This window comes from Taudactylus pleione, unplaced genomic scaffold (assembly GCF_031769625.1).
Source record: "Taudactylus pleione unplaced genomic scaffold, aTauple2 ptg000095l, whole genome shotgun sequence".
Taxonomy (NCBI): Eukaryota; Metazoa; Chordata; class Amphibia; order Anura; family Myobatrachidae; genus Taudactylus; species Taudactylus pleione.
Genome location: NW_028284497.1, coordinates 5,869,002 through 5,883,456, shown reverse-complemented (window position 1 = coordinate 5,883,456; position 14,455 = coordinate 5,869,002). Strand labels below are relative to the sequence as shown.

General features: G+C 46.0%; 1 protein-coding gene across 3 annotated transcripts in view; it reads left to right on the top strand.

The window, feature by feature from the left end:
* Positions 1–2,392: 2,392 nt before the first annotated feature.
* The window catches only part of LOC148526534 (receptor-interacting serine/threonine-protein kinase 2-like), a 72,800-nt gene continuing 60,737 nt past the window's right edge, over positions 2,393–14,455 (top strand). The window contains exons 1-2 of one of the 3 annotated variants that reach the window (XM_088469934.1): positions 2,393–2,493; positions 4,992–5,188. The gene's annotated coding sequence lies outside the window, so the exon portion shown is untranslated. Of the gene's footprint in view, positions 2,494–4,991; positions 5,189–8,943; positions 9,306–14,455 lie in introns of those variants that run through there. The other 2 variants (XM_088469933.1, XM_088469935.1) reach the window with 2 other exon arrangements.

The window sequence follows — 14,455 nt, the reverse complement described above, 5'->3', positions numbered from 1 at the left end:
GGTGCCCACTTATTACAACATCTTAAAACAGTGCATTTTCGTCACTGTGCGTATTTAGATGCAAAATTGGTCGCATCGGTTGTCCTGTGGCTGGTGCCGTTTCTCCAGTATGGACTCTGGGCCTGATTCAGAGCCACTCGCTGCTGGCGAGCGTTCGCTCTGAATCAGGGCGTGTTTTTTTTTTTTACTCCAGCCGGCTCGCAAAGCTGTGGGTGACCACCCACAGCTTGTGCGAGCGGCCTAGAGTTCGTCGCGATTATCGCCACCATCGGGCTTGCGACGAGATCCTGTGGTAGGTCTCGGCTCCTGCAAGCCCGAGTGGACTTCCTGCTCTAATAGAGCAGGAAGTCCACTACTGACATCACTAGTAATGTCAGTAGGGCCGCCCACAAACGCCAGGCGTACCTAAGAGAATGTCTGCGTTTGTGCAGTCACCCCCCCTCCCCGCCTACAAAATGGGGCGAGCTGTCACTCACCATCGACAGCCACCCCAACTTGTAGCGAGACCCGTAGCGACTGAGCTGCAGTTGCAGGACAGGTCTCATGCATGCGCACGCTGGAGGTGGCGCATGCGCAGTGGGGGACCATCGACCCGCTTGCTAGAGCTGTGCGCTTGCGAGTGGGTCTGAATCAGGCCCTCTGACCCATGCGCAGACTGAAGACATCGTTCACTTGCGTGCAGCATTGACATGGCGTGCACCTTTTTACCAAGCCCAGGCTGAGAATCAGATAATGGAAGTAACAGCAGTAGTCATGTGAGGCTTCTGTCAAACTAAAGCAGAAGGATTGTGTAGTCAAACTCACCATTATATGACTAAATATTGACAGCTTGATATGGCTGGGAATGGGCTAATTTGGGACAGGTGTGGGGATTATTTTTAATATCACCACCAGGCGTATTGTGTATTGTCTTTTTCTGCAGTAACTAAAATGGAGGGGTGGGGTGTTAAGTTGAGAAGTTGTAGGTATTGCTTGTGCCCAGGGTGCCATATGTGCCACCCTCTAGGTACTGTACCACTCAATCGGGTGTAGTATAAAAGATAGACAGTTAAAAGATCAACAATGTCTAGAATAGATAGACACCAGATGTTAGACAGGGAATATGTTGACAGGGACAAAAAGCAAAGTTGCCGACTTGTAGCTCCCTCCTTCCGGGAGGGAGCTGTCGGACATCCTCAGCAGGGGGGCGTGTCCCATCAGAAGGGGGCGTGACCCGGACTATGGCTAGTCAATGGGGGCGGGGCATGGGCGTGACAATGCGATCGCGTCATCGCGGCCCCGCCCCCTCTTCACAATGCCAAGATAAATGGCAGTGTGAAGCAGGGGGCGGGGCCATGATGACGCGAATCGCGTCATCGGGCCCCCCCGCTGACGGGGATAATACTGTATTCGAGGGGGGGAGCGGCGGCGAGCCAGATGGATCACCGGGGACCGGGAGACTTACCTACCTTTCCGGGGGGCCGGGAGCGGCACCCGATTTTCGGGAGGCTCCCGACCAAATCGGGAGGGTAGGTAAGTATGACAAAAAGTCAACACACTACAGGTCAACATGGAAGAAGGTCGACAGTCAAAAGGTCGACATGAAAATGGTCAACATAACAAAAAAAAGCAAAGACCATAGTCAAAGGAACATAAAAAATACAGAATTAAAATAAAACAAGTATGCTAAAAACATAATTCAAAAATGTTTAATTCCATACTACCCTGGTATCAGAAAAAATAACATTCTGCATCCCTCAGATTTTATTCTTCCGTGGGCACAGAGTCCGCTCACTGAGTCATTTTATTCTAGTAGCTGAAGACATGAGCTATAAAACTGCAGTAACAAAGCAAGTACAACACAGAAATGGGCAAAGCATTTGAGCCATAGGGCCTGATTCAGCAAGGACCGCAGTTGCTAATATGCACGCAATTGGCCGATTGTTGATTTCTGCGCATGCGTCACAGTGCGTGTGTGCGAACTAGCAATTGCTATCGGGACTGCGATCGCAGAGGCTACGCAGACCCATCGCAGAGTGGTTGACAGGAGGTGCCGTTTAGGGGTGTGACGGAGGGGTGGCCAGGCGAATGCAGGCGTGCCAGCGCGTTTCAATGGCGTCTCAGGGGCATGCATATATTATCCACTGCTACAGCCTACGCAGCCTGAGGTCTCATAACGTGCGTGGCTGTTAGCAATTTCTGAGCGAGGTCAGGGCTTGTGCAAGTGTGCGTATGCATTGCATGCGTATTAGCAGAATAACGATCCTTGCTGAATCAGGCCCCTATACATACCTTTACATCTCACTTAAATATAGTAGAAGTCACAGTTAGATATGAGAGCAGACACTAGGGAACGCACCTGGCTGATATTTCATAGTGACAAAGCACAGAGTACACACCACTGCAGGAGCACGTTCCTTCTCCAGTCACTCCCATTGGGGAGGGCAGATGATTACATCACTGTGAGAAGTCAACTTCCCTGTGCCTGCTGTGTGTGTATCAGACAGTTACTCGGTGAGTAAAGTCTACAAACAGTCAATTTATTTTGGGGTGGTGGTCTTTTAATCTGTTCAGTTTAGTGCCAGGGCAGCTATGATCATGTAGATTCCTGTGCAGTCAGACATGAGGCATGGCCCAAACTAGTTTCAAAGAAACTTGTGTGTCAGCTTTATTTCCTGTATAGTCAGCACGTTCCGGGTGTTGTGTGTCTGCCTTTATCTGGTTCACTAACACATTTGATTCATACAATACATACTAAGGTGCTAAACAATAAACATGTCTCACAGAAAATTAGACAATAACCCAGGTACACAAAGGCAGTATTTACCACATTAGGGCCTGATTCAGAGGTGAACGCTAATGCAGCCATGACTGCGTTTTTTTTCCACAGCGCGACTTTATACTAATACCGCAGCTAATGGGCTTCCACTGGCGGCTTTGCTAATCCATCACTACGTAAAAAGACGAACCATCGGTCGCACATTTTCGCACAATCGAACATTGCACCAGTCATATGGAGGCGCAAAATATCCCTCTGAACGTTGGCGCCAAAATCAGTGCAACTGTGGGAAGTAGACGCAGTCGCTGACCATAACACTCCTGCGCATGGCTAGCAAACCCCGTTACCTACCAGGCTTGCCTACCGAAATTATCTATCTCTGCGTCCAAATTCGTTCTGAGTCCCCCAGAAGACTTACTCACTCCTTCGAGCGGCCTCGAGTGCTACTTAATTTTCAGGAACCTCCCAGCCATTCCAGTAGAATAGGCAAATATGCAGTAAACATTCCTAAGAGATTCTGGGTGGGCACAATGCCGATGTTTGCGGAATTGAGCAATTATTATTGCACTGCGCATCCATCCCGATGGATTACCGATGGTGGTCGCAGTGAGGATTTGAGAGTGATTTACAGTCAGTAAGCGTTTGTGGGAGGTAAAGGGGGTGGCGATTCAAACACAGGCATGTTGCGACTGTTTTGGAGGCACATTTCAGCCTGCAACTGTGTTTGTGTACTCAAGGCCTGATTCAGCTTGGATCGCCGTTGCTAATACGCACGTAATCGGCGATTGTTGCATTCTGCGCATGCATCGCAGTGCACGTGCGCTAACTAGCTATTGCAATCGTGACTGCGATCGCAGACTCATCGCAGAGTGATTGACAGGAAGTGCCATTTGTGGGTGGTGAAGGAGTGGTTGGGCAAATGCAGGCGTTTTAACGCAATTGCAGGAGCGTGCAAAAATTATCCACTGCGATGGCCTACGCAGTCTGAGGTCTCATAGTGTGCGTGGTTGTTAGCAATTTCTGAGTAAGGTCAGACCTTGTGCAAGTGTGCGTGAGGCTGCGATGGTACTCCATTGTACCGATGGTTTTGCAGTCTTGCTAAACATTATGGATGTGTGGTAAGTAAGTGGGCATCCTTGTGTTATGCTGCGAGGACATTGCGATCGCAATGGATTAGCATACTGGGCCTGATTCAGCAGCTGCGATTACGCATGCAGTTCAGCTGCGATAGTATGCTAATCCATTGCGATCGCAATGCCTTCGACCTTACTAAAAAATTGCTAACAGCCACGCACGCTATGAGACCGTGAGACCGAAGGGTGCGTAGGCCATCGAGGTGGATAACGCCTGCGTTCGCCCGACCACTCCCTCGTCACCCTCCACAAAAAACACTTCTGTCAATCACTCTGCTATGGGTCTGCGTAGTTCGGCAACGCGCACTGCAATGCATACACACACATGCGCAGAATGCAACAATCGCCCAACTGCATGCGTATTAGGCCCACTATTGCAGTTGAACTGCGTGCGTGATCGCAGCTGCGATTCAGGTCATCAGTTACAATGGCTTCGGCGGCTTACCTCTGAGGGACATTCTGAGCAACCATAGCATTGCTCTGATGATCGAGGGTGCAACTGATGGTGTGTCGAGGGAGCTCCGTCGTGCGCATGCGCGAGACACGACGAGCGAAGGACTTTCCTTCGCTCGGAGTGTCTCATCAAAGGGGGCGTGCTGTCGATGGTGACTGACAGCACGCCCCCTTTGGTGGGCGTGCCGGGGGCGTGCCTGCCAGACGTAGGCGCTCCCAAGGGAACGCCTACCGTCTGAAGCCGGCCCCACTGACATCACTAGTGATGTCAGTGGGAGTGATTTTGGCTCTGATAGAGCCAAAATCACTCCTGGCCTTGCGGTTGAAAAACCCAACCGCAGGCTTTTGCTCGCAGTTTCGATGGTCGCGATAGTCAAGACCATCGCGACCATCATTCTGCACGCTCGTATATGCTGTGGGTGGTGACCCACAGCTATACGAGCATCCAGGAGGACGCTCCATATTAATGGAGGTGGGCCCTGATTCAGAGCGAGCGCTCTGGTCAGAGCGTCCGGCTCTGAATCAGGGCCTTAGACCAGAGTTCGGGTGCTACAAATGTTTTCCCTGGCGGGATCTTGACCTTAGTGACTGCAGCAAAGCACCCAGGATTTAAAATTGGTTTGTCTTCCTTTACTTCATCCTCCTAGGCCAAATTGAAATTCTCAAGCAAGTATCGGGGCAACGGGTTACCAGCAGCTTCCATGTTTTTGGGCCAGAGTATTCTGTCGCAAACTCTCAGACGGATAGTGAATGCAACCCGTATTCAGGGAATTGACTAGACATATTCCTGAGGCGCGGAGTCTAATGTGCTGGCGGGGTACTCACCGGTGACCCTTGCAAGAAGGTATGGACTTAGCTGCGTCTGACACACAAGTCACAGCCCTCAGGTTAGGTTTCCCTATACAGGTGCTGGTGACTAGTAGAGTGCAGGAAACTTGTAGTGTAGTAGACTAGCCGGGTCAGAACCAAACAGATAAGACGGTACCAAGGAGCAGACGTAAACGGGTCACAGGGAATAGCCGAGGTCAGAACCAGATATCAAACACGGAACCAGGGATCAGGCAGAATCGGAGCCACGATCAGGCCAAGGTCAGAACCAATAGTCAGGATATACACAGGAACGTTGGAGTATGGTAATGGAGCCTATACTCTGGCACTGGAGTGCTCCCAGGAACTTCCTTTTATAGGTCAGAATTCAGACTAGCCCCAATCAGCGCTTCCTATTTTGAGTGCCTGTCACTATAAATCTTTAGCAGAGTGGCGCGCGCTCCTAAGGAAGCTGCGGCCGCCTGTACACAGCTGCCGGGGAAGGAGAGGGACAGCTGACAGCGGGTGCCTGGGATCCCTCGCCCGCTGTCCCACGCCAGCCAGGACTCCAGCGTCGCCGGACCAGGTAAGAGAGACCTGGATTCGGCGGCGCCGTGACAATAATTATATAAGAGGATGAGGCAAACAGGTCCTATGGTGAAATAACACTTAGAGGAGGCCCAGGAGCATCTGAAAAAGCATTGACAGTCTGACAGTAATCTGATTTTTCAACTCAGGAAATAAGGTGTTACTACTTGTTCCCACTCAGTCAAGTCAACTCTTTGCACACTGGCAGGGACCATACGAGGTCATAGCAGTGGTGGGGCCAGTGAATTATAGTCTGCCAGCAGGATAAAAGGCAGGAAGAACAAAATTATCATGTCAATCTACTAAAGTCTTGGCACAAGGAAGGTCCTGTGTTTCATGCTAGCCATTAAGCAGAAGATTGTGAGGTACCCATTAAGTCCTCCTTGACACCTCCTTGAAGGCAACAGGCGGTAGAAATGGTAACTCGGAATAAAGACGTATTTTCTCCTATTCCTGGAAGTATCAACTAAGTGTTGTGGAGGGTAGTGTAGACCTATTATGGAAGTCCCGAAACCCAATGGGACTATACGCTCTTGCAATGACTTTAGACATTTAAATAAGGTCTCCCAATTTAATACATATCCTATGCTACGGATAGATGAACTGGTAGAGAACTTAGGGCCTGATTCAGCACAGATCGTATTGCTGTGTTTGCATGCACCCGCTAGCTGCGAAAATATGCTAATGAATGCAATCGCGTGGCAACCGCAGCACTATACCAAGATGCCCATCACTATATAAAGCCACCCACTTCCCATGACATGCGTCCGCAAGTCAGCAAAAACATTGGTAACATCGAGTAACATCTGAACCATTCGTACAGTTGTGGTTGACCTGACCCTACGTCACAAACTGCTAAGTTTCCTGTCACCATCTAGACCTCTGCCAGCATTTACAATCGCAGGGGCTTAATTATGTACACCCCTGAAAACTACGTTAAAATGCACAGACACGCCTGCCCACCCCACCTCTCCACCTCTAAATGGTCACTTCATGTCAATCTCTATGCTATTGAACTGCATGTTCACTGTAATCGCACAAACATCGACCAACTGCGTGCGAACGTGTTTCTCCTAAACTTCACTGTGCTCTGTCGGGAGAACACAGTGGCCCACATTCAGAGCCACTCGCAAAAAGCGAGCGCTCGCTCTGAATGAGGGCGGCCACTTTTGTTTTGAAAGCTGGTCTCCTGGCTGCTCACTAAGCTGTGGGTTACCACCCACAGCTTTAGCGAGTGACCAGGTGATAGTCGAGACCATCGCGACCATCGGGCTTGCGACGAGACCCTTGAGGTAGGGTCTCGTCTACCGCAAGCCCCAGGTAGCTTCCTGCTCTAACAGAGTAGGAAGCTCCCTACTGACATCACTGGTGATGTCAGTAGGGCCGCCTACAAACGCCAGGCGTTCCTTCAGGAACGCCTCCGTTTGTCCGGCCACCCCCCCACCCCGCCTACAAAACGGGGCGAGCTGTCGATCAACATCGACAGCCGCCCCATTTGTAGCGAGCCCCGGAGCGAGTGAATTTGTCACTCGCTCCGGGGCTTGCGTACGCGCACTGCAAGCGCTGCATGTGCGCAGGCCCTCACCATCGACCCGCTTGCAAACGCATAGCGCTTGTGAGCGGGTCTGAATGAGCGTCTGTGTCAGCACAGCAGACAGAGCCTGAGGCGGCTGCAGTGGCCAGATAAGTGGGGCACTGGGGAGAGGTGAGCAGAGGGGGGGGGGGGGGTTGGGGCGGACAGAATTACAGTGTAACAGCGCATGCGCAGCACGGATTCCAGCTGCGGTAAGTTAGAGCAGAGATGGTAAAGTATCTATTTCCCGAAAAGCTGTCATCGCAAAAATGACAACTTTTCAGAATAGATAGTTATAGGGAGGAGGAATAATGAATTCCTCCGGTAATTAGGTAGAATGATGAATAGACCCCATAGGGGTCTATTCATCATACCTTAAAACTCTCTGGAGGTAATTAGGTTTAGAACTTGCATGGAGTTCTACCTAATTACAGGAGGAATTCATCATTCCTCCTCTCCCTAACTATCTATTCCGAAAAGCTGTCATTTTTGCGATGACAGCTTTTCGGGAAATAGATAGTTATCTCTATATACACTACCTTACTGCAGCTGGAATCCATTCTGCGCATGCGCTGTTACATTCGTAAAGCCAGCGCATGCCCAGCACTGCCTACAGCGGCGGTAAGTTTGTGTCCCCCCCAAACCGCCCCCCCCCCTGCTCACCTCCCCCCAGTCCCCGCACTTACCTGCCCGCTGCAGCACCTCTGGCTCCTGGGGGCTGTGCTGTCACGTGTTCTCCCAGCAGCCCACAGTAGTTTAGAAAAAAAAAAACTTTTTTTCTTCTAAACTTTGTGTTCTGCTGGGAGAACACGTGACAGCACAGCCCCCAGGAGCCAGAGGGCGGACCAGGGCGCCGGAGGAAGACACCGGGGGACCTCACCAGCTGGAAGCAGGTGTCACCTGCTATTCGCCACCTCACAGTGGCGAATAGTAACTCCATCAAATTCCGAAAATACATAATTTTCTGAATTTGATGAATAGCCTAATTTGAATATCCCCATACTAATGTATGGGGAGTGTGGAAATGAACGCAGGGGGACGTAGCAAGGAGATATCAGTGATATCTCCTGTGCTAAGTGTGTTCATGAATACTAAAATAACGTTAATTAAGGAAAATGTCCTTAAAAACGTTATTTTAGTTTTGATGAATAGGCCCCATAGTCTCTAATGAAAGAGGGGGGCATCCACTACACGATTTTAGCAGCCGATTGAATGATAACGACGTCGTTATCGTTCAATCGTTTAAAAATCGTTTATAAATAGTGCAGTGTTTGGTCGTTAACGATCAACGATGTGCGCTCCCGCTGGTCGTTTAATCGTCTCGTCAGTCGACTGAATATGCAGGTCAATTTCACTTGATCTATTAAAGATCGTTTGCATATCGTTCAGACTGAAAGATAAAATTTCAAGGGAAAAAATCAAGGGAAAATCGTTTAGAGATTGGCCATGGGAGTAGATCGTCTAGTGGATGTGCCCCTTAATACTTTCAGTGGGAGTCTGCAGATTTATGCTAAAGACACATATTCCTGCACACAGAACACAGCTACACAGGTGGATCACATAGGTGTGATTGTTTAGTTAGTTAGAGCTTGGGAGGAAGCTGGTCTTTTGTTGGGGGCAGGGCGAGTTGCCCAGGGACTAGAGAGGAACAACAGTGTCTAGTCAATGACAGGGTTGCTGGAACACTTTGCTGGTGTGATGTTGGAACCAATGCTGATGCTGAATGTACTATCCTGACAATCCTGGCATCCCTTATAATAAATTACAGCAAGCTGGTTCAGCAATACATGGACATTCAATCAGTACTACCTTGTTTGCCACTATATATATTGAAACGTTGCCTTTTTCACATATGCTGCATAAGAGTTCTTCATTTCTAAGACGCCTGGAGTGCTGCACCACTTTCTTTATACGCTGTGTATCTTACCTTGTGCGGGCACCCGACGCTGCTGTATGTCATAAGGGAGAGCCGGACCTTCCGCTGTATATTTATGTGAGTTACATATATAGCATTCATATGCTAACTCTGTCAAGGCTCCCTGCTATATATTATTTGGATTCTCAACGAAGTGGACTTATATCGTCACCTATCTATGCAGGAGGGTTTATACTGAATCCCCTGCTCATTAAATACATGTATTGAATTTTATTTTAATATACATTTTTTTGGGACTATGTGCAATAATTGAGTTTTTAATCATACGTTGATCATATGAATGGGACTGTTTGAATTTTTCTTTTTCTTGTTGATATATATCTATTTGGCATTTTTTGGATATAATATCGATCAATTTTGATACCATCTATTGACATCATTCAATTTATTTGCTTTTTCTCTTGATCTACTACATATATTTATAAAATTAAGACATGACAGATGAAACTGGTTTGAATGAGGCTAGTGGTTATTCATTTATGACGTATACCATAGGAGATGTACACAGTTACTCTGAAGCTGATGATATCCTTTATAAAGAGATTCTGGCTGAACAAGTTGAATCAACACCGGTAGATGATCTATATAGGACATTGTTAAAACTTAAACGTAAGGAAATTGACTACTATTACCACTGTATATCCCTCAGTGATTACCATCGCGCTAAGAAGATTCCTCGAGGGCTTCGAGTAAGAAACTCACCCACGATAGGGCGCAATGATCCCACCTTTTGTAAAAAATGGGTGGGAATCCTTAACAAATGTTCCATGGATCTCATGTTATTAATTATTGAACAATCTACCAAAGAAATGAACTGTCTTAAAACAAAAATTGCTGATTTTGAATCTATACATAAATCCATCATTGAGGCTGATACAACTCAGAATTGGTACGAAAAATTGAATGGGCAAATAAATATTTATAAGCGTGACCTAATCAAATTTAAATCTGATAAAAGAACAAAGGTAGATTTAGATTACGAGAACCATAATGTCTATCGATGGACCGATAGACCAGGTAACTTTGGTGTCAAAAAAACATTTTTTCGTCGTAAACATCGTATAGAGAGAGATCCTGATTCATCAAACAGCTATACATCTACAGCGAGTGAATCGGATAGTATGCATATTAATCCTGTTGATAATCGCCCTTTAGGGGTTACTACCAGGACAGGTGGTGCAGGGGGAGGCGGAGGCGCCCGTACACTAGACGGGGGCGGCAATGGCAGAGGCAGAAATCGAGTGGGCAGACCGCCCAGGGGTCGGAGACCTTAATAGTCAATTTATCGGACTACAAATTAAACACCTATGAGGAACAGTTACTAACTAAAGGACTGTCATTTGTACCCACCTATCGGCAAAATCCTTTACAGTGGGAAATTGAAAAATTCCGATTACATCGACAGTTGAAGTTAAAGGAATATTTTTTCAAAAATCCTCCGATGCCATCAGCTTTACATGAGGTGCCCGCACAAGTCTCTAAACTCCTCCCTAAATCTACCTTTGAGCCACAGTCACATAATGCCTCTATCCGTACTTTCATGAGATTACTTGAAAATCAGACTAATATCTATGCCTCACAACAACCAACATTAAGGAGTAATTTGTCTATTCACGAGAGAAAAGCATTACAGTCTTTAGCGTCCAATAAAGACTTGATTTTTAGACCCGCGGATAAAGGGGGTGCCCTGGTTATCCTTAATTTCCAAGACTACAAGGATGAGATTGATCGCCAGCTGTTGGATCTTGATACTTACAGTCAATTACCGCGGGATCCGACTTTTTCTTTTAAAAAAGAACTGTTTGATCTCTTGGATGGTGCAGTACAAGGCGGTTTGATATCAAGTAAAATTAGAGATGCCCTGATTCCGATAGGTCCTGTCGTACCATTGTTGTACATAATTCCTAAAATACACAAGTCACTTGTGAAACCTCCGGGCCGCCCGATTATATCGGCAAAAAATTCTTTATTTCAACCTGTGGCTCTCTTTTTGGATTCTATCTTACAGCCTTGTATTCAGTCACACCCCAGATTTCTACTTGATACCACGAGTTTATTGATCAAACTTAATAATTTGCCTACATTTAGTGATGATATTCTGATGTGTTGTATTGATGTTCAAAGTCTTTACACGGTGATCCCTCATGATATGGGCGTGGCGGCTGCCGGCAAATATCTTGCGGGTCATCCAGATTACCATGGTCCAGATTTGAAACTTGTTCTAGAATTACTGCGGATGGTATTAACAAAAAACTTTTTCTATTATGATGGTCGTTTTTTCCTCCAGGGCAGGGGATGTGCCATGGGTTCTAGTGTGGCCCCCGCCTACTCTAATATATTCATGTTCGAAGTAGAACAGGATATTTTCTTTACAGATGCCCATATTGCAGCTAATATCGCCCTTTACTATCGTTATATCGACGATATCTTATTGTTCTGGAGAGGTTCTAAAGATAACCTTATTGGGATCATCGATCAACATAATATTAAATCTCATCCTATCAAATTAACGTATACCATGAGTAATGTTTCAATTAACTTTCTGGATGTTGAAATTTCACTAACTGAGGGTAGAATTAACACAGCATTGTACTCTAAACCCACTGACAGGAACAACTTATTGCAATATAGTAGCTTTCATCCTAAACCATTAAAACGTGGCCTTCCCTATTCCCAACTACTAAGGATTAAGAGAATTACATCTGATCCTATTATAGCAGAAAGACAAATGGATACCATGATAGAAAAATTTAAGCAAAGAGGATATCATTCTAGTTTTTTGGAACAAACTAAACAAAAAGTATTACAATTAGATCGCAATACTTTATTGCAATATAATCGTAAGACAGGCAATGCATCCAGGATCCCTTGGGTATGTCAATTTAATCCTGCTAGTTCAGGAATTAATAGTATATCCAAGAACCTATGGCCGATTATAAAAACCGATCCTGATTTGGGATTAAGTGATTCAACTTTGATGCCCTGCTATACTAGAGGTAGGAATCTTCGTGATATATTAGTTAAATCTGATATTACACGCATACCTAGTAACAAAACAACTTTTCTAACGTCAAAGAAAGGATGCATTAAATGCACTTGTACCACCTGTCAATACATGATTCCGGGTGACACTTTTCAACATCCCCATTCGGGACGTACATTATTTATACGCCAGCGATTGACTTGTTGTTCTAAATTTGTTATCTATCAACTGCTTTGTCCCTGTGGGCTGTCATATATTGGGAAAACAGAACGTATGTTCAAAGAACGTATGGCAGCTCACAGGTCATCCATCAGAGCATCTCTCAGTGGCAATAGCGACCAGCCTGTTGCACGTCATTTCTGCCAGGCTCATCACCCCCTTACCACTTTGAAATATAGGATGATTGACCAGGTTCCATTATCTGTCCGCGGCGGTAATAGGTCGCTTAAGCTGCTTCAACTAGAAACTCGCTGGATCTTTCGCCTGGGTACTCTTGTTCCCAAGGGACTTAATGAGCAATTAGGACTCAGTAATTTTCTATAATTCTTTGCACCTATTATCTTTGTGTTAGTTATTATTAATCTAATTGATCTTTATATTGCAATCGCTTTTTATATTGTTGTTTACTTTATAATTATTGGCCATATATAATATTGTTCCATGGCTTTATGTCCCTGACATGATCATCTATTCTATCTATATACATGCGCTTTGTTCCTATTACCCATATTTTTTGTTGTGTTGGTTTATTTTTGTTTTTTTGTATCTATGGTGATGGTAGCACTTTGATGACGCATCTGTTGATGACGTCATCCTTTGTGCGCCGATTGAACGGGCGTGTGGTCCCGTTTCCGGCGTTCACTTCACGGGGTTATTTAAGGTAAGATGTAATTGTTTGTCTTTAGCCTGACGAAAATGCCACAATAAACGGCATTGAAACGTTGCCTTTTTCACATATGCTGCATAAGAGTTCTTCATTTCTAAGACGCCTGGAGTGCTGCACCACTTTCTTTATACGCTGTATATATATATATATATATATATATATATATATATATATATATACACACACAATGAAGTGGAAATGGCAGCACTCAAAGGACTCCAAATAATACCCCTTTTACACCAGAGCAAAAACCTGGGTTTTTGCTGGGTCTACCCGGGTCGCAGCTCAGTATAAAAGGGTCCCTGAAAAATAACCCAGGTCAAGTGACCCAGCAATCCAACCCAGGTAGCTACCAGGGTTGGACCCAGGTAATGGTGCAGTGTAAACGATGCAACCCAGGTTATCCAACCTTACTCATACCTAAAATGAGCTGATTGGTGGTTGTGGAGCATTCACCTCATACTTTTTATGACATCATAGGTTTAGCAGGGCAGACGTGAGTTCAGTGTGAACAGGGCTGACCTGGGAGTAAAGGCCCCCATACATCAGCAATCTGAAAACCACAATTGAACAATTTGAAGATTTATTGCCCGATTTTAGGATTTCCCAATCTAGCAATCTGTGCCCATACACTACAGATCTTTTTCAGTGATTTGCAGATCGATTGCAGCAAACACAGATCTGCCAATCTTGAAAGGCCCATCATTTTGCTAGAAACGGTCTACAAATCTGCTGATCATGTCCATACACTAGCAATCTACAGCCCCAATCGATCTGTGAAATCCAACATGTTGGACAATCTGATTAAACAATTCCAATCAGTTTTTGTTTGCAATCTGCGATCTGTGAAGCCCATACATTGCAGATTTTTATACACAATCGATTGCAAATTGCACGATTGCTGCAATCCATCTCTGATGTATGGGGGCCTTTACCCAGATTGAAGGTGCAGTGTAAATGGGTCTGACCAGGGTTGGAACCATGTCCAAAAACCCAGGTCGGACCTGGGTTTTTGGTGGAAAAGAGGTATAAGAGTACAGAGACTGACTGGTTACTCCAACGTTTCCATCTCCTTTTATTGGAGATTTTCCTCAGGGATAAAGCTTACACAAAAGACAAACACGTACATACCTAACTCACCCAGGTGATTTAATCATCCGTTGCAGCCGCCGGAAGGAGTGGACGTCATCTACACACGATCCTACAAAGGACGCGTGTGATCCCTGTGCGGCATAGCGGTAACCATGGAAACCACCTTGGCTGTCCACAGGCGATGACATCATCAGAGGGAAAGCCTCTCTGAAACACAACTCCCACTGCACGGTATCTTAGTTACTA